We start from the raw sequence: 22,217 nt of genomic DNA on the forward strand, positions 1-22,217 counted from the left end.
GAGCTGGTGATTGCTTGAGGCATCTGCTCTAGAGGAACACTTTTACCCTTGGGTCACTTAGGATTTCCAAAGGGTGGAAATTATTATTAAAGATGGGCTTTAAAAAATTATAGAACATGTAGAAAAGATTCATTAAGAACAAGAGTTTGTAGACCCTACAAATAGGAGGGTTAACATCCCATGAATTTAAAATAATTGAAAATCAGAAAGAGAGTAAAAATCAATATTTCAAATGAAGAAAGATGACTTCTGTTCCAGCCAGAATGCAGTAATAGGAACTGGATTTACTTCACCTGAAATAAAAAAAAAAAAAGGACAAAATATGTGAAGATATGGTTTTCAAGACAGTGGACATCAGGCAGTAAAGAGCAGTAATCCCTGAGAGACAGGAAATTAACGAGTTCAGTCCTACAATTTCTTAGCTTACTGGCCTGGAACCACAGTTCAGGGAGGAGAAACCACAAGCAGATCCTGGCAGAGTCTCTGAGTTGAGACAGACCTTTGAGTCCAGTGAGATCAAATCAGCTAAATTTCTGAGGATAAAATACCAGAGAGAGGAGAGCTGCAAACAGAGGGAACTCTAGATATCTGTTAAGGTCCTTCTTGACTATTCAGCTAAGTACTGATTAGTGCACACTTGTGAGGAAACTATTCAAGGCTGGTGAAAGAACAACCTGAAAGGATCAGACAGTACAGTGCCTACCACTCAAACAGCACTGAGAATAGTTCCACTAACCAAATTGGAAAATCTTACTCAGAAGGGTCTTGCTTCCGATAGCCCTAGAATAAATATGCTGTAGTCCCATCTGAAAATTCTTAAAAGCAAGATCTGAAAGGATCAAACTGTTTACAAGTAACTTAACTGGATCTCATAACAAAACTCAAGAATATAAATAGAATGAAATGGTTAAAAAGCAAAAAGGAATTCCATTTCTGGAATGGCAGCATGAGGAGCTGCGTGGACCCACTCTGGCAAATAAGCATAACTGGTAAAAACTATTGTAAAAGCCAACCATTTAAAGTCTCTGGAAATTGTACTAAGGGCATACTACAAATGAAAAAACATTTATTCAATAAAATTTCCTAAAACTTAATAAGAGCAGCAAGAGTCTATAACAGTTGAGCCATTAAGTACTCCGTCCTCTATGCCCAGCCCCAATTGCTTGATGGAAGCCTCATTCTGGGAGGTGTAGCCAAGAAAACAGGGATGTAGTCCCTCAACTCCTCATCAAGGGATATAGTACCTTACAGGGAGGAGCACCATTTCTCATCCATTTCAACTCTGAATTAAAGAGACTAAATTGATGCTGAATAAGACCAAGAGGTTGGAAATTCTTTTCTTTTACCTATGCCTTACTCATAGGACAGTGACTTGACCCCAAGCCTGACAGGCAGAGAATTCTGAGATCCCAATTATTCTTGCCCCAAGTCACTTGTAGAACAGACATTCTATGCTGGGAGAGGCAAGCCCAGAAGACTGCAGGTTTTGCCAAAGGGGAGAGTCAGTACATAAAAACAGAGAGCTCAGAAGCTCTCCCCAGAGGAACTTGACTTTATTGGAAACAGAATATGGTGAAGTTACAGCCTAAGGGTTTCTCTTGAAAACAATAGAGATTTTGGTGGTAAGCAAATTAGAGGAGGTTTGTAGCTCCTCTTAATTAAGAGCAACAAGCTCTTAGGTAGGCTGGTTCACCAGAGAGAGAGTTAAGAAGAGCCCCCTGGGGCCAGAACAAACCTCAAAGACTCCTCAAGAAGTGACTCTGTCTCAATTTATTTGGATCAGACTCACCTCTTTATTTGGATCAGACTGTGAAGCACTTTGTGCTCCAGGGCATTGTTAAAAACAGTGGCGCAATCAGCCAGCAATTACTGGAGCCTAACAGCTGGGTGTTATATCAACTGATGTGGATGGCTTAACAGACAAATCAGGAAAAGAGACATTCAAAAAGAGCCCTGCTAAAACCAATGTCATCCACGATGTGTATGTTTATGCTCAACTCTGTTCCCTCTAAGGAGTGACATTCAAGGTTTCACACTGCTGGAACTTAATTTAATCTAGCCAAGTCATTAAACGAATAAACAAGCAAACAACAATAAAGGCAAGCCCTGGAGTGGGGGTAGGGAATATTACCCGAGTAGTCACAATCTATTAACCAAAATGTCCGTTTTTTCAACAAAAAATTATGAGACATGCAAAGAAACAGGAAAATGTGATTAATATACAGGAAAAAGGGGGAGGGGGTTGGCAAAAGGAACTGCTTGTAAGAGGGCCTAGATGTTGGATTTGACAAAGACTTCAAAGCTATTATAAACATGTTCAAACAGCTAAATGAAATCATGCTTAAAGAAGGAAATTATATGATGATGTTTCATCAAATAGAGAATATTAATAAAGACATAGAAATTATTAAAAGACCAAGTAGAAATTCTGGAGTTGAACTCATCAATAACCAAAATGAAAAATTCACTAAAGGGCCGGCCCAGTGGTGCACTGCTATAGTGCGCTGCTTGGGAGCGCGGCGGCGCTCCCGCCGAGGGTTTGGATCCCACATACAGACCAGTTCCCGCTCACTGGCTGAGCGAGGTGCGGGTGCAACACCGAGGGTTGCGATCCCGTTTCCGGTCCCGGTCCGGTACGGGCGCGACACTGAGGGTTGCGATCCATTGCCGGATACGAAAAAAGACAAAAAGGAAAAAAAAAAATTCACTAGAGGGGCTCAACAGCAGAATTCAACGGGCAAAGGGAATATCAGCAAAACTGAAAATAGACTGCCAGGTATTATGCAATCTAAAGAACACAGAGAAAAGAATAATGATGAAAAGTGAATGGGGTCTCAGAATCACTTTGAAACAGAGCCAACATTAAACAGACCAATGTGTGTGTAATAGAAGTACCAGAAGGAGAGGAGAAAGAGAAAGGAGCATTAAAAATATTCAAAAATAATAGCTGATACTAAGATCCTGGATTCAATCCTCATACTGGCCAGCTGGCAAAAAACATTTTTTTAAGTAAATAATAATGGTTGAAAACTTCTTAAATTTGTCAAAAGGCATTAATCTACACATCCAAGAAGCTCAATAACTCCAAGTATTATAAACAAAGAGAGATACATACCTAGACACATCATAATAAAATGCTGAAAGCTAATGACAAAATCTTGAAATCAGCAAGAGAAAAATGAATCGCCATATACACAGGAAACCCAATAAAATTAACAGCTGACTTCTCATTGGAAACAATGGAGGCCAGAATACTTATTCAAAGTACTGAAAAAAAACAGTTTACTAAGAATCTTATATCCCACTGAAGCTGTCTTTCAGAAATGAAGGCAACGTAAAGACATTCTTAGATAATCAAAAACGGAGAGAATCCATTGTTGGCAAACTTGCATTATATGAAATATTAAAGGAAGCTTTTTAGGCTGAAAGTAAGTGCCCCTGATGATAGTTGGAATGCCAGTTATCATCAGTAAAGGTAAATAAGTAATTATAAAAGACAGAATAAATACATATTTTTTCTCTTTCACAGATTTAAAAAGCAATTGTATAAAATAATTTATAATTATTATTTTGGGCGGGGGATCCTATAACATAGAAATAAGGAGAACCAGAAATGGTAAATAAGAAAGTTAATATAACATACTCCATAAATATGTACTTGCTGTTCTCTTGCTTCTGAAAGTTTATTTAATGGACATAAAATTATATAAAGTAATAATTATAACAATAATTGTTGGATTAGTAACATAGATAGATGTAATTTGTATAACAATTGCACAACAAAGGGGAAGATGGAATAGAGCTATATAGAAGTATAGGGGCCAAAGTAGAGAACTTCTTCACCCCTAAACGTTCATTAATAAAAATCACTGACAAATTTAGATCAATATGAAGAAAAAGCATAAAGTTTTACTATGTACTGTGCTGGGAAAGGGGCAAAGCACGGGGGAATCAAAAGTGAGTGATGTCCAATGGGAGTACAAAGCTTATATACCAGAGTTCATGAGAGAGAGAAGGTGGGGGGAGGTAAACAGAACAGTGGCCTGCTACCGGGTTTCTCTGAAGTTCTTGGGGTAGGTGTTGTCACAGGTGAAAGAAGGAAGTCATAAGTTAAAGTTTAGTAGAGACATCTCGTATGCAAATGAAAACAATTCAGACAGTCTCACAGCTGCCTCAAAAAGAATAGATAGTAGCCAAAGGAGGGGGGCTTCATTGTTTGCATTTAAAGATGTAAATTTCTTTCCAAAGAAACAACCTTCTAGCCAATCCTGTTTTTCCAGTCTTCCTGAATTAGCCATCTTGAAATATGTCAAAAAAAATATATTTTGGGGTCAAACTGGGGCCTCACTGGGGCCCTGGGATGTGGAGCTGGGGGAAGTTTATTCTGCGGGTTTATAGGATATAAGACCAATATGCAAAAAATCAATTGCATTTCTATACAGTAGCAATGAACAAACAGAAAATGAAATAAAGAAAGCAATTCCATTTACAATACTATCAAAAAGAATTTTTAAATCTTAGGAATAAATATAACAAAAGAAGTGCAAAACTTATGCTCTCAAAACCACAAAACTCTGTTGAGGAAGGATGTCACTGAGAGGGGCAGAGTAGGGAGTTCCAAGAATCTGTCCCTCCACTGGAGTAACAATTAAGCTGGCAAAACTGTCAAAATCAACTTTTTAAAACTCTGGGATTTAATCAAAATCTTAGAACAACTGGGGGAGGTGCTTAATAAAGAATGAAGCAGCTAAATTTTGGCAAGAGAGAGTTCCATAGTTTTGTTTACCTTCCTACCATCCCCCATTTTCCAGCTTGGCAATGTCCAAGCGGACATTGACTGAGGTACCTCATGTGGCTTGTTGCTGATAGAGGAGGCAGCACAGGCCTTGTTTTTAAAGAAATGTGATTGTGCATTTTGACCTGTCTGGTGACTCCCTGAAGGATTGCTTCAGGGGCTGGCCTTTGTTACTCCCCTCAGAACTCTCTCTGGGCTGGTGTAGTCTTTCATGGGTAGTTGTGGAAAATATTAAAAGGCATTTGTTACCCACAGCTGTCTGGGGCAAGGGACAACACACAGGGTAAGCAGCAGACAGACAGAAAAGCTTAGAAGAGACTGGAGAAGGAGATACATGGGAATAAGGCTTTGAAAACCTGCCACCTATCCTTGGCAGTCCAAAAGATCACACACATGCACAGAGCTAAGTGCCTGCTCAGAAAACACCTGAGAAGACCCTGAGCTTTCACCTTTGACTGTTCTTTAGGCTCTTTGTAAGCAGAGTGTGAAGACTAAGGCAGAATTGAAAATGGCCTGACTAAGCATTGAAGGAGTGCCCCAACTCAGAGACTGACAAGGACTAGGAAAATATTTTTTGTTTTATTTTTGTCTCTAGATATTTAAGGAAATCTCTGTCAAATCACTAGCTGACCAGTAAGCTAATGGAACAGAGATTTCAATAATAATGCATAACAAAGACTACAGTCTTTACAAAAATAATTAAGAAAACTAACTAACCAAATAAACAAGTACAACCCTAAATGAGCAGCAGCCACAAACCCCGGGTAGGGGGAAGATTTTTTTTTTTTTGTCTTTTTTGTGACCGGTAATGGGATCGCAACCCTTGGTGTGGCGTCGCCCACACCGTGCTCAGCCAGTGAGCACACCGGCCATTCCTATATAGGATCCGAACCTGCTGCGGGAGCATCGCTGCGCTCCCAGCGCTGCACTCTCCCAAGTGCGCCACGGGCTCGGCCCGGAAGATTTTAATTTCTGGAGGCATCACATTATAATATTTAAAATGTTCAGTTTTAAACAAAAAAAGAAAAATTACAAGGTATGCAAAGAAACACGAAAGCACAGCATTCACAGAGAAAAAATTAACAGTTACTGTCTCTGAGGAAGCCCAGATATTGGACAACTAGACAGAGAGTTTAAATTATCTGTCTTGTATATTTTCAATGAGCTAAAGGAAACTATGGACCAAGAACTAAAGGAAACCAGGAGAATAATTTCTCAATAAGGAGAATATCAATAAGGAGATAGAAATAAAATGAATCATATATAAATCCTGGAGCTGAAAATTACAGTAACTGAAATGGAAAATTCATTAGAGGGCTTCTGTAGGAGACTTGGGCAGGCAAAAGAAAGAATCCATGAACCTGATCATAGGTAAATTAAAGTATCCAGTCTAAGGAGGAAAAAGTAGAATGAAGAAAATTGAATAGAGCCTATGGGATCTGTGGGATAACATCAAGTATGCCAACATAAACATCATAGGAGCCCCATAAGAGGAGAGAGAGGAAAGAAGAAATAATGTCTCAAAACTTCCCAAATTTGAAGAAAGATATGAATCTACAATGAACACCTAGTAGGATAAATTCCTAAAGAGATAGATCCACGGGCCGGCCTGGTGGCGCACTGCTACAGTGCGCTGCTTGGGAGCGCAGTGGCGCTCCCGCCAAGGGTTCGGATCCCACATACAGACCGGTTCCCACTCACTGGCTGAGTGAGGTGTGGGAGCAACACCGAGGTTTGCAATCCCGTTGCCGGTCCTGGTCCGGTACGGGCGCGACACTGAGGGTTGCGATCCGTTGCCGGACACGAAAAAAGGAAAAAAAAAAAAAAAAGAGATAGATCCACACCAAGATACGTTATAATCAAACTGTCAAAAGCCAATGATAAAGAAAGAGTCTTGAAAACAGTAAGAGAGAAATGACTCATCATGTACAGGGGATTCTCAATAATGTTAACAGCCAAGTTCTAATCAGAAACCATGGAAGCAATGGATTTACATAGTGCTAAAAGAAAAAAAAAATCAATGTCTTAGTCTATTTTGTGCTGCTATGACAGAATACCTAAGAATGAGTAATTTATTATTTTATTATATTATATTTTATTTTTTTTCCCTTTTTGTCTTTTTTACTGACCAGCAACGGGATCGCAACCCTCGGTGTCGCATCTGCACCGGGGACCGGCAACGGGATCGCAACCCTCGGTGTCGCGCCCACACCACGCTCAGCCAGTGAGCGGGCACCAGTCTCCACATGGGATCCGAACCCTCTGCGGGAGCCCAAGAATGAGTAATTTATAAACAACGGAAATTTATTTCTCATGGAACTAGAGGCTGAAAAGTCCAAGATCATAGTGCTGACATCTGGTGAGGGTCTTCCTACTGCATGCTCTGCAAGGGCAAGAGAGAACTAACTCCCTTTGTCAAGCCTGTATGTAAGGACACCTAATCCCATTCATGAGGAAGGAATACTTATGGCCCAATCAGCTCTTAAAAGCCACACCTCTTAATACTATCATATTGGCCACACCTGAATTTTGGAGGGTACACATTCAAATCATAGCAGCCAATAATTCTATAACTGACAAAACTGTCCTTCAAAAATGAAGGGGAGGGCCGGCCCGGTGGCGCACTTGGTAGAGTGTGGTGCTTGGGAGCGCAGCGGCACTCCCGCTGAGGGTTCGGATCCCATGTAGAGACTGGTCCGCTCACTGGTTGAGCACGGTGTGGGCGTGACACCGAGGGTTGCGATCCCGTTGCCAGTCGCAGTACGGGCGCGACACCAAGGGTTGTGATCCCGTTACCGGTCACAAAAAAAGACAAAAAGGAAAAAAAAAATGAAGGGGAAATTAACATATTCCCAGATAAACAAAAGCTGAGTAATTTTTTCATTAGTAGACCTGCTCTATGACAAATCCTAAAAGGAGTCCTTTTTGGCTGAAATGAAAGCACTCTAGATAATAAATTAAAGCCATGTAAGAAATGAAGAACACTGGGAAAGGTTATGACATAGGTAGATATAAAAGTCTGGGGCTGGCCCAGTGGCGCACTGGAGAGTGCGCCGCTTGGGAGTGTGGCGGCGCTCCCGCCGAGGGTTTGGATCCCATGTGGAGACCGGTTCCCGCTCACTGGCTGAGTGCGGTGCGGGCGCAACACGGAGGGTTGCGATCCTGTTGCTGGTCCCCGGTACAGATGCGACACTGAGGGTTGCGATCCCGTTACCGGTCAGTAAAAAAAAAAGACAAAAAGGAAAAAAAAAGTCTATATTATTGTATTTTTGATTAGTAATTCCTCTTTTTTCCTTATATAATTTAAAAGGCAAATGCATAAAATAATTAAGATAAATGTATGTTGATGAACATAAAATGTATAAAGATATAATTTGTGACAGTGATAACAGAAAGTGAAGTGGAACTATATATGAGCAAAGATTTTATATGCCACTGAAGTTATTATCAATATAAACAAGATTGTTATAAATTTAGGGCATTGATAGAGTTCAGATATATTGTCCCCTGCCAAAAGCTCATGGTGAAATCTGATCCCCAACTTGGCAATTTTGGAAGCAGTTGGGGTCATTGGTGGGGGAGTTGATCCCTCATGAATAGATTAATGCCCTCCCTGGGGTGGGGTAGAAAGTGAGTTCCTGCTCTATTAGTTCCCACCAGAGCTGGTGGTTTAAAGGACTCTGGCATCTCCCTCTCTCTCTCTGGCTTTCTCTTGCCATATGATCTTGTACCCACTGACTGCCCTGCTGCTTTCTGCTATGAGTAGGAGCCTGAGGCCCAAGCCAGATGTAGCTGTCCCAGAATCGTGAACCAAATAAACCTCTTTTCTTTATAATTATCCAGTCTCAAGTATTCTGTTATAGCAACACAAAAACGGACTAATACAGATGTTAATTGTAATTCCTGTGGTACCCATTAAGAAAATAACTTAAAATATGCAAAAAGGAAATGAAGGAATCAAAATGGTACACTAGAAAAATATATTACACAGAAAAAAAGGCTACAATAGAGGAAATGAGGAATAAAGACGTTAAGACTTGTAGAAAATAACAAAATGACAGAGTAAGGCCTTCCTTATCAGTAATCACTTTAAATTCACATGTGTTAAACTCTCCAATTAAAAGGTAAAGATCAGCAGATGGATTTAAAAACATTCAAACTAAGGGCTGAGCCCGTGGCGCACTCGGGAGAGTGCGGCGCTGGGAGCGCAGCGACGCTCCCGCCGCGGGTTCGGATCCTATATAGGAATGGCCGGTGCGCTCACTGGCTGAGCGTGGTGTGGGCAACACCACACCAAGGGTTGCGATCCCCTTACCGGTCACGAAAAAGACAAAAGAAAAAATAAAATAAATAAATAAATAAAAACATTCAAACTATATCTTGTCTAAAAGAAACTAAATTTAAATCTAAATATACAAATAAGTTGAAAGTGGAAGAATTGAAAAAGATATTCTGTGCAAATAGTAACCAAAAGTGGGCTGGGGAAGTTATAATAATATCAGGAAAAATGGACTTTAAGGTAAAAATTGTTACAAGAGACAAAGAAGGACATTCCATATTGGTAAAAACATAAATACATTGAGAAGATATAACAATTACAACCATATACATACACAACAACGTGGTTCCAAAATATAAGAAGCAAAAATTGACAGAATTGAAGGAAGAAGTAGGCAGTTCCACAATAATAGTTGGAGACTTTATGCCCCACTTTAAGTAATGGATAGAAGATCATCCAAAAATCCATCTAATAATGGATGAAGGTCAAAAAGAAAGAGAGGACTGAACAACATGATAAACCAGCTAGACCTAACAGATATATATATATATATATAAATATAAAATACTCCACATAACATCAACCGTGTACACATTCGTCTGGAGTGCACTTGGAATAGTCTAGAATACATAATATTTTAGATCACAAAAAGTCTCAATACATTTAAAAAGATTGAAACTATACAAAGTGTCTTCTCCAACCACAATGGAATGAAACAAGAAATCAATAACAGAAGAAAAATTGGAAAATTTATAAGTATGTATGTGGAAATCAACACAGCTTTAAACAATCAATAGGTCAAAGGAGATATGACAAGGGAAATGAGAAAATACTTTGAGATGAATGAAAAGGAAAACACAACATACAAAAACTTATGGGATTTTATATTGAAAGGAAGGCTCAGATTGAAATTTGTGGCTGTGGTAATGGCCTACATGTAAAAAAAAAAGACCTCAAACCAGCAATCTAACTTTATACCTTAAGGAACTAGAGAAAGAAGAGCAAGCAAAACCCAAAGCAGAAAGAAGGAAATAATAAAGATTAGAGCAGAGAAAAATGAAGTAGAGAAGAGAAAAACAGTCAACAATGGAACCAGCCTGTAGCTCACTCAGGAGAGTGTGGTGCCGATAACACCAAGGCCACAGGTTCGGATCCCATATAGGGATGGCTGGTTAGCTCACCGGGTGAGCATGGTGCTGACAACACCAAGTCAAGGGGTTAAGATCCCCTTACCAGTCATCTTTTTTTCAAAAAAAGAAAAACAATCAACAAAATTGACAGGCCTGTAGCTAGACTAAGAAAAGAAGAGAGGAGACACAAATTATTAAATTAGAAAAGTGGGACAATTACTACTGATCTTACAGAAATAAAAATGATTATTAGAGAATACTTTGTACAATTGTACACCAACAAATTAGATAACCTAGGTGAAATGAACAAATTCCTAGAAAAACACAAATTACCAAAACTGACTCAAGAAGAAATAGAAAATCTGAACAGACCTATAAAAGATTAAATCAGTAACCTAAAAACTTCCAACAAAGGAAAGCCCTGAACCAGATAGCATCATTGGTGAATTCTAGGAAGCATAGAAAGAGGAATTAATGCCAGTTCTTTTCAACCCTTTCCAAAAAATAGAAAAAGAGGGAGCACTTCTAAGGCCAGTATTAACTTGCTATAAAAGCCAGACAAAGTCATCCCAAGAAAAAAATTACATTCTAATATACCTTATGAATATAGGTGTAAAATATTCTCAACAAAATACTAGCAAAATGAATCCAGCAGCATGCTAAAAGAACCCATACACCATGACCCAGTGGGATTTGTCACAGGAATATATGGGTGGTTCAACATCTTCAGTTAGTAACAAAAGCATATAATCATTTCAACTGATGCAGAAAAAGCATTTGACAAAATTCAGTATCTTTCATGGTAAAAATCAGTTACTGATTTTAAAACTAATTCATCAAACTAGGAATAGAAGAGAACTTTCTCAACACGATAATGGACATTTATCAAAAACCCACAGCTGGGGCCGGCCCGGTGGCGCACTGCGCTAGTGCGCCGCTTGGGAAGCGCGGCGGCGCTCCCGCCGAGGGTTCGGATCCCACATACAGACCGGTTCCCGCTCACTGGCTGAGCGAGGTGCGGGGGCAGCACCGAGGGTTGCGATCCCGTTGCCGGTCCTGGTCCGGTACGGGGGCGACACTGAGGGTTGTGATCCGTTGCCGGACACGGAAAAAAGACAAAAAAAAAAAAACCCACAGCTAACATCATATTCAATAATGAAGAACTGAACGCTTTCCGATAAGATCAGGACAACACAAAGATGCCCATTTTCACCACTGCTATTCAACATTTTACTGGGTTAAGATGGCTGCCTGGGTGGTCACTTCCTGACCATATAATTATTCCTGTGTTACAGATAAACCGAGGGTCAGAGATGTTTAATGATTTATTCATACCACTAGTAGATGTCAGAGTCAGGATTCGAATTGAAGCAGTAAGATGCTAGACTCCTTCCTCTTAAAAAGCCAAGAGAGTGTTTTGGTTAGGATGTTTCAGAGAGCCAAAAACTGATGAGCCTGGACGAAACCACAAAAAGTAAGATCTGATTTCTTTGGACCTGGAAGGTAGGTCTTTAAAAGAAAAGATGTGGAGTAGGCTCCTACCTCCTGGTCTAAATAGAAGTGATGTTGAGTTGGATTCTGATGATGAAGTTACATTAGAGAACTCTGAACTTAACTTGCAGGAAGATAAAGAGGATGAGATTATTAGAAAAACAGAAATCTCAGATTTCCCAACAGATGGACCAAAACTGAAACAGAGACAAATGTAATGCATATGAAGAGTGTCCTCCTGGAATTCCCCTAAATATGTGGAATAAATTTTCAAGAATTGCATAAAAATCATTCTGAAGAGAAAATCTCAACCTCGAGATTCAGAAGGAAGAAAAGAAAATGCTCCAGAAAAGATAAATTGAAGAATGAAAAAGAATCTCATAGTGAACAGTCCTCAAATGAAACCCAGTGGAAGGAGCTTACTCAGTATTTTTGAGTCAGTGATAGATTTGAACTCCCTGTTAAAAAAATTGACAGACCTGTAATTGACAGGCCTTGAAAAGAAGATAGATTGGCTGTGGAGGAGTGGAAAATTGAGGCTGAGGAGCTTAGCAACCAGCTAGCTACTTGAGAGCCTGGTGTAAAACTTGCCAAAGCAGTTGCCTGCCACAAGTTTGTATAAGTCAAAAAGGAGGCCGAAAAGTCACAGGCTGCTCAGAAAAGAAAGAAACTCTCATGAGGGTTTGAAGCAAAGAAGAGATGGGAAACTAAAAGCAACGTGGGATACATGTAACTTGCCAGAGATCTTCAAGACATTTGTAGACTCAAGCGCTCAATTTACTGAAAAGATTTTCCTGTGTATGTTAAATATGTCAAGAAATTTATTCAAGTAGAAAAAAATAAGCATAAAATTTGGGAATTGGTTATCAACTCTTCTCAATCTTTTTCTAAGAAATCCATCTTATTGAAGGGAATGAAATGAAGCATTCTGTTATTTGTATAAGAAATCTAAGCTTATATGCAGAAAGAAAGGATAGGGTTTTCTTTATTTCCTTATATAGACCTATGGTATAAAATCAATTTTACTTTTTCATCTATTTGGTGTAGCATAGCCAGTGAGCCCCTTGTATTTTCTTATCTGTACTTGGTGTAACCGTACTTGTACTTACTGGAATTTTGTTTTTAAGATTGGCATTTGTTTATAATAGATTAGTCATATAAGTGCAACAAAGTCTCAATTGATACTATCTTTACAAATGACTTTAATTGCCTTTATATTAAAAAAAGTAATTATTGATTCCTTATTGGAGACAGTAGAATTGATATTTCAGTCACCTAATAAAAACAAATGACCAATATTTATGTACCTTCACATAAAATCTGTTTTAATCCATTGTGGTCTGAAAAGATCCTTGAAATGATTTCAATTTTTAAAAATTTGCTGAGACTTGATTTGTGACCTAGCATGTGGTTTATCCTGGAGAATGTTCCATGTGCTGATGAGAAGAATGTATATTCTGTAGTTGTTGGATGAAATGTATAGATATCTGCCAGATCCAACTGGTCTAGAGTGCAGTTTAAATCCTGTGTTTCTCTGTTGATTTATTGCCTTAGATGATCTGTCTGATGCTGAGAGAGGGGTGTTAAGATCCCCTACTATTATTGTATTTGGGTCTATCTCTTCCTTTAGGTACAATAGTACTTGCTTTGTATATCTGGGTGCTCCAGTGTTGAGTACATACATATTTATGATTGTTATGTCTTCTTGTTGGATAGATCCCTTTATCATTACATAGTGGCCTTTTTTGTCTCCTTTTATGGTTTTTGATTTACAGTCTATTTTATCTGATATAAGAATAGCTACTCTTCCTCATTTTTGGTTTCCATTTGCATGTTATATCTTTTTTTGTCCCTTCACTTTTAGTCTGTGTGTGTCTTTACAGGTGAGGTGAGTCTTTTGAAGACAGCATGTAGTCGGGTCTAGCTTTTTAGTCCAATCAAGTCAGTCTGTGTCTTTTGAGCAGAGAGTTTAATCCATTTACCTTTAGGGTTGTTATTGACAAGTATTATCTTATTCTTAGCATTTTATCACTTTTTGCTTTGATGTTTCAAACATCTTTTGTTCCTTTCATCCTCTTTTACTATTTGTCTTTGATCTTTGTTGGTTTTTTGAGATTGTAATACTCAGTTTCTCTTTCTCATTTGCATTTTTGTTTTACCAGTGGATTTTGTTTTTTGCTGTGTATTTGTGGTAGTGATTATAGTTTTTCAGATTCCAGATCCAGGACTCCCTTGAGAGGGCTGGTTATGTGGTGGTGAATGCCTACAGTTTTTGTTTGTTTGGGAAATATACAATTTTTCCATCATTTCTGAAGGATAGCCTTTCTGGGTATGGTATTCTTGGCTGGCAGTTTTTTTCTTTTAGTAATTTGAATATATCATCCCATTTTCTTCTGGTCTGTAGAGTTTCTGTTAAAAAGTCTGCTGTTAGTCTGATAGGGGCTCCCTTATAGGTGACTTGATGATTTTCTGTGGGTACTTTTAGGATTCTCTGTTTGTCTTTGAGCTCTACCAGTTTGACTGTAATGTGTCTTGGAGAGGAATTTTTTGGGTTAAATCTGTTTTGGGATCTTTGAGCCTCCTGGATCTTAAAATCCATGTCTCTCCCTATACCTGGGAAGTTTTCTGTTATTATTTAATTGAGTAAGATTTCAATGCCTTTCCTTTTTCTCTCCCCTTCTGGAACACACGTGATCCAAATGTTTGTATGCTTAAAGGATTTCTGCTCACTCTCTTAGATTTTGTTCATTTTTGAAAAGTTTTCCTTTTTTACATCCAACTGGGTTATATTGAAAATACCATCTTTGAGATCTGAAATTCTTTTTTCTGTTTGTTCTAATGTGCTGCTTAGTCTCCCAGTTGTGTTTTTTATTTCATTGAATGAATTCTTCAGTTCCAGGAGTTCTGCTATATTCTTAAGGTTCTGCTGCATTTTTAAGGTATTAATCTCTTTGTATATTTCCTCCTTTATATAATGAATTTTTTTTTCATTCTATTGTGTTCTCTGAGTCTTCTTTTATCTATTTGAGCTTTCTTAAGATTGTTGCTTAGAATTCCTTTTCAGTCATTTCAAGAGTTTCCTGCTCTATGAGGTCTGGTTCTTGAGGATTACTATATTCTTTTAGTGGTATCATATTTTCTTGTTTATTCATATTTCTAGTATCTCTACATTGATGTCTGGTCATCCGGTAGAGCAGTTGCTTCCTCTGTTAATCTGGAGTGGCCTTTGAGGAGAAAGACTTCCTCTTCTTTTTGCAGGCTCTGCTAGTGACTCTTCTTGTGTCAGTTCAGGTGAGTGAGCAGTGGATTGCCTATAGGGTGTCCTGGCTGCTACTGTGGCAGTGAGCTGTCCTGGCAGTGGCAGTAGCTGAGGTAATGGCTGTGATGGACCTCCTACACAGAAGCAGTATTTGCAGCATGCTCCTGCCTTCTGTTCAGGTGGGGGAAGTCTTCCTGGGGCTTCTGTCTGGGTCCCAGGTTGCTCTCCTGCCTCCTGTTTGGGTGGGAGGAGGGCTGCCCCAGGGGCCTCTGCCTGGGTCCTGGGTTGCAGGTCATTCTCCTGCCTTCTGTTCAGACAGGGGTGGGATGCCCAGGGGCTGTCACCTGGGTCCTGGGTTGCTCTCCTGCCTTCTGTTCAGCTGGGGAGAGGGCTGCCTGGGGGCCTCCACCTGGGTCCTGAGTTGCAGGTCACTCTCCTGCCTTCTGTTTGGGCAGGGGTGGAGCTGCCCCAGATTTCTCACCCTCTTAATACTATCACAATGGAGATCTAGTTTCCAATACATGAACTTTTGGAGGATACGTTTAACCCATAGAAAAGACATAAATCAATGGAAAGACATCTGTGTTTGTGGATTGGAAGACTGAATATTGTTAAGATGGCAATTCTTTCCAGTGCAGTTTTATAAAGTTAATGCAAACTCTCTCAAAATCTCAACGGTATTTTTTGCAGAAATGGAAATGCTGATTCTAAAATTTATATGGAATTGCAACTGACCTCAAATAGCTAAGACACTCTTGAAAAAGAAGAAAGCTGGAGGATTCCGAAGTCCTCATCTCAAAATTTACTATAAAGCTACAATATCAAAATAGCATGATATCAAGAAAATGAGAAGACAAGCCACAGACTGGTAGAAAATATTTGCAAAAGACATATCTGATAAAGGATTGTTATCCAAAATATACAAAGAACTGTTAAAATTAAACAATAAGAAAACGAGATGAAAAAATGAGCTAAAGATCTGAACAAACACCTTACCAAAGAAGATATACTGATGGCAAATAAACATATGAAAAAATGCTCAACATCATATGTCATTCAGGAATTTCAAATTAAAATGGCAAGATATGGTACCCATTTATTAGAATGGCCAAAATCTAAACACTGACAGCACCAAATGCTGGTGAGGATGTGGAACAACAGGGACTCTCACAGAATGCAACTTTGGAAAAGAGGTTGGCAGTTTCTTACAAAACTATATGATCCATCAACTGTATTACCCAAATGAGTTGAACTTTATATACACACAAAACTCTCTATATGGATGCTCATAGAAGCTTTATTCATAATTGCCAAAACTTGGAAGCAATCAAGATGCCCTAAAGTAGGTGATTGAATAAACTGTTATACATCCAAGCAATGGAATATTATTCAGTGCTAAAAAGAAATGAGTTATTAAGCCATGAAAAGACATGGAAGAAACTTAAATGCATGTTACTAAGTGGAAGAAGCCAATCTGAAAAGGCTACATGCTGTATGATTCCAACTATATGACATTCTGGAAAAGGCAAAACCATGGAAAGAGTAAAAAGATTGCTAGGGGTTAGTGGGGAGAAAGGGATGAATTTTCTAAGTACAAAGGATTTTTAGGGCAGTGAAATTATTCTGTATGACACTATGTTGGTAGATCAATACCATTATGCATTTGTCGAAACCCATAGAATGTACAATACTAAGAGTGAACTCTAATATAAACTATGGACCTTGGTGATAATTGATGTATCAATGTAGGTTCACCATTTAAACAAATTTATCACTCTGGTGTGAGATGTGTTGACAGTGATGGAGGCTGTGCATGTGGGAAAGAAGAGGTTATATGAAAACTCTATTTCCGCTCAATTCTGTTGTGAAGCTAAAATTTCTCTAAAATATAAAATCTATTTAAGAAAACTTATGCTACGTTTAAAAAAACAATGTACTGTCATGAAGATAGATATATAGAACAATTGAATATAATTGAGTTACAGAAATAGATATAAATATACATCCATGGTCCATTGATTTTCATCAAGGGTACCAAGACCATTTAATGGGGAAAGAATAATCTCTTCAATAAATTGTGCTATGACAATTGGATATTCACATGCAAAAGAATGAAGTTGGGGGCTGGCTAGTTAGCTCAGTTGGTTAGAGCATGGTGCTGATAATACCAAGGTCCAGGGTGTGATATCTCTACCTGCCAGCTACAAAATAAAAAAAAAAAAAAAAAAATGAAATTGGACCCTTATCTCACACTATATACAAAAATTAACTAAAAGACTTAAACATAAAAGCTAAAACTATGTATACTGAAGACCTAAACATAAAACCTAAAATTATATAACACCATAAGATATATATGTTGAAGACCTAAACATAAAAGCTAAAACTATAAAACTCTTAGAAGAAACTGTAAGAAGAAATCTTCATGACCTTGGATTGGGCAGTGGTTTCTTAGATATTACATTAGAAGAACAAATAGGGAAACTGGACTTTGTCAAAATTAAAAACTTTTGTGCATCAAAGGGTACTATTAAGAAAGTGAAAAGATAACTCACAGAATAGGAGAAAATGTTTGCAAATCATATAACTGATAAAAGATTTTTATACAGAATATAAAAATAACTCTCACAACTCAACAAAAAGACAACTCAATTTAAAAATGGCAGAAAATCTGAATAGATATTGCTTCAAGGAAGATATCCATATGGCCAATAAGTACATGGAAAGATGCTCAATATCCCTAGCCATTAAGAAAAATCAAATCAAAAGCACAATTATTTACCACTTCATACCCATTAGTATGGCTAGAATTCAAAAAATAACATGTTGGATGAGAAAGTAGAGAAATTGGAACCCACGTACATTGCTGTTGGGAATGAAAAATAGTGCAGCCATTTTGGAAAACTGTTTGGCAGTTCCTCAAAATATTAAATATAGAATTTGCAATGATTCCACTCCTAGTATATACCAAAGAGAATTGAAAACATATGTACACACAAAAACTTGTCATTAGAGAAACCATCAGTATAGACAGAGGAAGTAGTAGGCACAGTCCTATTTGGAGTCTTCAGAATGGAATTTATCATTTTAAGCAAGTCAGATTGTAAATTATATATAGTTGAGTTTAGGATTGATACAAAACTAAAATTTGAAATGAACTGGAGTTAGTTCACTATTGCTGCTGTAACAAATTTCCACAAACTTATTGGCTTAAACAATGTAAATTTATTATCTTATAGTACTGGATGTCAGAAGCCTGAAATGAGCTTCAGAGTTGTATAACAAATTACCTAGGGCTAACATAACAAGTTACCACAAACTTGGTGGCTTAAAGCAACAGAAATTTGTTCTGTCACAGTTCTGGAGGCTGGAAGTCCAAAGTTAAGGGGTCAGCAGGGCCATACTGCCTCTGAAAGTTCTGGGGAAGAATCCTTCCTTGCCTTTTCCTAGCTTCTGGTGGTTTCTAACAATCCTCAGTTCCCCTTGACTTGTAGCTGCATCATTCCAATCTTTTCCTCTATCATCACATGACCTTCTTTCCTGTGTGTGTATGTCTGTCTCTGTGTGTCCTCTCCTCTTGTTTCAAGGACACCAATCATTGGAATTAGGCCCTACCCTAATCCAGTGTGACCTCATCTTAATTTAATTATATCTGCAAAGATCCTATTTCCAAAGAAAGTCACATTCTGAGGTTCCAGGTGGCTGTGAATTTGGAGGACAACTATTCAACCCACTAGATGAACTAAAATCAAGAGGGAGGGAGGGCTGCATACTTTCTGGAGGCTCTAGGGAAGAATGTTTACTTCTCTTTTTCCAGCTTCTAGATACCACCCACATTCCTTGACTCATGGCTCTTTTCTCAAATCACTCCGACCTCTGCTTCCATTATCACATCTCCTTCTCTGATTATGATACTCCTTCTTCCCTCTTATAAAGAACCTTGCAATTACATTGGGCCCACGTGGATAATCTGGGATAATCTTTTCAAATTTAGATCTTTAACTTATTCACACCTGCAAAGTCCTTTTTGCTATGTAAGGTTACATATTCATGGGTTCCAGGGATTAGGATATAGTTATCTTTGGGGGGCCATTATTCAGCCTATGTCAGAACCCTTGTATCAGGTTGAGTCCTTTGAAGTAGCCATGCTTAGTTTTGTGCATTTCTATTTATAGACACATATAAAGAAGGTATTAAAAGCATTCTAAATATATATACACCTAACTCCAGAACATCCAAATGTATAAAACAATTACTATTGGACCTAATGGGAGATATTGACTGCAACACAATAATAGTCTGGGAATTTACTACTTCACTTTTAACAAAGGACAGAACATCCAGACAGAAAATTAACCAGGAAATATCAAAATTAATCTCTACCCTAGGCTGATTGGACCTAATGGGCATATATAGAACATTTCATCCAACAGCTGCAGAATATGCATTCTTCTCAGCAGCACATGGAGCATTCTCTAGAATAGACAATATGTTAGGTCACAAAACAAGTCTCAACAAATTTTTAAAAATTGAAATAGTATCAATTACCTTGTCTAACCACAATAGAACAAAACTAGAAATCAACAAAAGTGATACTAGAAACTGTACAAATACATGGAAATTAAACAACATGCTCCTAAACAATGAGTCGGTCAAAGACTAAATCAAAAAGGGAATTACAAAATTCCTGGAGACAAATGAAAATGAAAACACAACATACCAGAACCTGTGGATATAGCAAAAGCAGTTCTGAGAAGAAGTTTATAGCAATAAATGCCTACATCAAAAAAGAAGAAAGACTTCAAATAAACAACGTAACTAACATTACACCTCCAGGAGCTGGAAAAACAAAAACAAACCAAACCCAGAATCAGTAGAAAGAGAGAAATAACAAGATCAGAGCAGAATAAATGAATTAGTGATTTAAAAAAAATACGAAAGATCAATGTATTAGCCCTTTTTTGTTGCCTGTAACAAAATACATGGAACTGGGTGATTTTTAAAGAAAAATGAAATTTATTGCTTACAGTTTCTGAGGCTGGGAAGTCCTAAGTCCACCTGGTGGTGGCAACAGTGACTCAAGGGTTTCACATTGCAAGATGGTGGAAGCAGAGAGAGCACAGAGACAGAATCTCCTCCTCTTTTAAAGCCCTTAGAACCACTCCCCTGACCATCATTTTTAATCCATTCACTACTGCATGGTCCTACAATCCAATCACCTCTTCAAGGCTCCACCTTTCAATTACCATAATAGGATTTCCCACCCTCTTAATAGTTACAGTGGGAGCTAAGTTTCTTTTTTCTTTTTTTTTCTTTTTTTAAAGATGACCGGTAAGGGGATCTTAACCCTTGACTTGGTGTTGTCAGCACCATGCTCAGCCAGTGAGCGAACCGGCCATCCCTATGTGGGATCCGAACCCGGGGCCTTGGTGTTATGAGCACCACACTCTACCGAGTGAGCCACGGGCCAGCCCGGAGCTAAGTTTCTAATACATAAAACTTGGGAGACATAATACAAGCTTCAAGGAGTTTGAGGGGGACATAATCCAACCCACTACAATCAATGAAACAAAGAGATGGTTTTTCAAAAAGATAAACAAAATCAATAAACCTTTAGCTAGACTAATGAAGGGAAAAAAAGACTCAAAATCAGAAATGAAAAAGGAGACATTACAACTGATACCACAGAAATACAAAGGATCATAAGAGACTACTATGAACAACTATATGTAAACAAACTGGAAAACCTAGAAGAAATGGACAGATTCCTGGACACATACAACTTATGAAAGTTGAACCATGAAGAACTAGAAAATCTAAAGAGACCAATAACAAGTAATGAGGTTGAAGCAATAAAAAAAAATCTCCCAACAAAGAGAACTCCAAACTTTCTGTGAGGCCAACATTAACCTCATACTAAACATGGAAAAAGACATAACAAAAGAAGAAAACTACAGACCAATATCCCTAATGAGCACAGATGCAAAGATCCTCGATAACTACTAGCAAACAGAATTAACACCACATTAAAAAGATCATTCACCATAATCCAGTGGTATTCATGTCAAGAATGCAAGAATGGTTCAACATATGCAAATCAATAAATGTGATACATCAATAGAATGAAGAAAATATATGTATATAATAATTTCAATAGATGCAGAAAAAAGGATTTGATAAAATCCAACATCCCTTCATGGTTAAAAACACAACAAATTAGGTATAGAAGGATTGTACCTCAACATAATAAAAGCCATATACAACAAACCCACATATAATTTACTGAATGGACAAAAATTTGAGGCTTTTCCTCTAAGATCTGGAACACGACAAGGATGTCTACTTTCCCCACTCTTATTCAACACAATCCTGAAAGTTCTAGCCAGCACAGTAGGTCAAGAGAAAGCAATAAATGGCATCCAAACTGGAAATCAGAAAGTCAAACTATCCCTATTTGCAGATGACATGATTCTATACATAGAAAACCCTAAAGCCTCCACCAAAAAATTACTAGGACTAATAAATGAATTCAGTCAAGTAGCAGAATATGAAATCAACACACAAGGGCCGGCCCATGGAACACTTGAGAGAGGGTGGTGCTGATAATACCAAGGCCATGGGATCAGATCCCTATATATGGATGGCCAGTTAGTTCACCTGGGAGAGTGTGGTGCTGACAATACCAAGGCAAGCATTAATATCCCCTTACTGGTCATCTTTCAAAATAAATAAATAAATAAAATAATAAAAATCAACACACAAAAATCAATAGCTTTCCTATACACCTATACTGAAATAGGTGCAGAAGAAATCAAGAAAGTAACCTCATTTACAATAGCTACCAAAAAAAAAAAAAAAAGAATACCTAGGAGTAAATTTAACCAAGGAGGTGAAAGACCTCTACAATGAAAACTATAAAACATTGGTGAAAAAAATTGAAGAGGACACAAATAAATGGAAAGATATCCCATGTTCTTGGGTTGGAAGAATTAACATCATCAAAATGTCCATTTTACCCAAAGCAATTTACACATACATTCAATGCAGTCCCTATCAAAATACCAATGACATTCTTCACAGAAATAGAAATAAGATCTTAAAATTTGTATGGAACCATAAAGACCCTGTATAACTAAAGCAATCTTGAAAAAAAAGTCACTTCCTGACTTCAAAATATACTATAAAGCTATAGTAACCAAAACAGCATGGTACTGGCATAAAAATAGACAAATAGACCAATGGAACAGAATAGAGAGCTCAGAA

At 38.0% G+C, this 22,217-nt stretch overlaps 1 protein-coding gene and 1 pseudogene across 1 annotated transcript in view; both read left to right on the forward strand.

Annotated features, from left to right (window-relative positions):
* SOX30 (SRY (sex determining region Y)-box 30) overlaps positions 1 to 22,217 on the forward strand; it is a 54,297-nt gene that overhangs the window by 26,018 nt on the left and 6,062 nt on the right. The window lies entirely within an intron of this gene.
* On the forward strand, positions 11,728 to 12,428 carry LOC103607499 (annotated as a pseudogene).

This window comes from Galeopterus variegatus, unplaced genomic scaffold, assembly GCF_000696425.1.
Source record: "Galeopterus variegatus unplaced genomic scaffold, G_variegatus-3.0.2 Scaffold7481, whole genome shotgun sequence".
NCBI classification, from domain to species: domain Eukaryota; kingdom Metazoa; phylum Chordata; class Mammalia; order Dermoptera; family Cynocephalidae; genus Galeopterus; species Galeopterus variegatus.